Source organism: Podarcis vaucheri (assembly GCF_965113315.1).
Source record: "Podarcis vaucheri genome assembly, chromosome: 6".
Taxonomy (NCBI): domain Eukaryota; kingdom Metazoa; phylum Chordata; class Lepidosauria; order Squamata; family Lacertidae; genus Podarcis; species Podarcis vaucheri.
This window is the reverse complement of record NC_138764.1, coordinates 32,191,058-32,192,613: the sequence shown is the minus strand read 5'-3', so window position 1 is coordinate 32,192,613 and position 1,556 is coordinate 32,191,058. Positions and strand designations below refer to the sequence as shown.

The following is a 1,556-nucleotide window of genomic DNA, read 5'->3' as shown; positions in this document are numbered from 1 at the left end:
GTCTGCCTTTCAGTCGGCATCTGACTCAAGATCAATGAGAGAAAGCTTTTTGAAGGTGCTTTCAGGTCCCGTGGCTGGGGAGATGATCAGAAAGCTGCCATAAGCTTCAGACCGGCTTGACAAATGAGGGACTATTTTGGTACTCTGCAAACTGCTGTCACATCACTTACAAACGCTAATTGGAACTACTTTGTGGTTGAAAGTGTCCAGTGCCTTAAATACCACTTCTGCTTATTGCAATTAGCTTAGCCATTGACTTGCTCCTCATACCACAAGACTATCAAAGATGGAAATGCACAGGGGGGTGATTTAATAATTTATAAAGTAAATTAGAGTTGAATGGCAAAAAGCTTTTGCTCGCCAGTCTCTGCCTATCCCTTCCTTATATGGCCTGGAGCCCTCGCATGCAAATGAAGCGATTCTCATTGGCTCCAAGCCCACACCTCAGGTCACATGGAGAGGAAACTTATCCCCATTTGCCCAGAACAGTCGGCAGCTGAATCAAATGGATTTAACCACCAGCCAGGAAAACTATCTAATATTAAATAGTGCTATTTGGATTGCAAAAAGGTTGTTGTTGTTTTTCATTCATTTGTGCCATTGTTCCACCAACAGCCAACTAAATTGCCAAAAGGGCCACCACATTTCTAAGTGGGGTTTCAGAGAACTGAACGGAAAATCATAGCTGACAAAAAAATGGCTATATTTCTGTCATGAAGCCCAAACCCAAAGTGCATGGTAAACATTGTTGGTATAAGAAATGAATAAAAATGATTATTATTTTAAAGTTCAAAATCCTTGGCTTACTTGCACTGCATGTGTTCCTTCATAAATAGCATCAGTAACTTAACCTCTACTCTTATTAACTACCCTGTTCATAGTCATAATAACTAAAGGGGAGTATTTCTACCCCCCCACACCATGAAAGCATGAGATCAAATCCAGATCTTTATTACTTAGCCAAAGGCCACCACCAGTACAACACTTTAATAAAAAGCAAAATACCACCCAAATTTGATTAAAGAGTGTTGGATCTATATTGCTATTTTTATTGTGTTTTTAAATTTTCTATTATTATTATCTTGGATAAATGCAAGATAAAAAAAGAAGAAGCTGATACTGATCTTGAAAAAGTCACCCTAAGTCTGGAAGAATTTCGGGTGTTAAAGAACTGGATGAGTCAAGGAGATTGAGTTTGGAGCATGACAAACACAGGGGAAACAGCTAGGGAGATACCAAAAGCCCTTTTTTTAAAAAAAAAAGAAGAAGAAATTTGTTTGATTCTAAAACCAAGCTCCAAATCTTAAAATAGGAGCTATCACTCATGTTTAAGTCTGTATTTGTTGCAGGGAAGGGTTAGCAGTCTTAGGTGGGAATCACTGGAATGAATTGGTGCTGCAAGTGGGATGGTATACCAGCTTCCCTCACCCTGGCTACAGAGCCTACTCTTTAGGTGAATAAAATCAGAGCGAGAAATCCCTATTATGCATTTTTCTCCCATGCCTCAGGTTCCCAGTTTCCATTCTGAATTTCTAAGTATGGGGGCCTGCCCAAGG

At 39.7% G+C, this 1,556-nt stretch overlaps 1 long non-coding RNA gene across 1 annotated transcript; it reads left to right on the top strand.

Moving 5' to 3' along the window:
• The first annotated feature begins 486 nt into the window (after positions 1–486).
• On the top strand, positions 487–1,248 carry LOC309534689. Its single transcript, XR_014220839.1, has 2 exons — positions 487–751; positions 1,098–1,248. It is a non-coding gene; the product is annotated as an uncharacterized lncRNA (long non-coding RNA).
• The last annotated feature ends 308 nt before the right edge of the window (positions 1,249–1,556 follow it).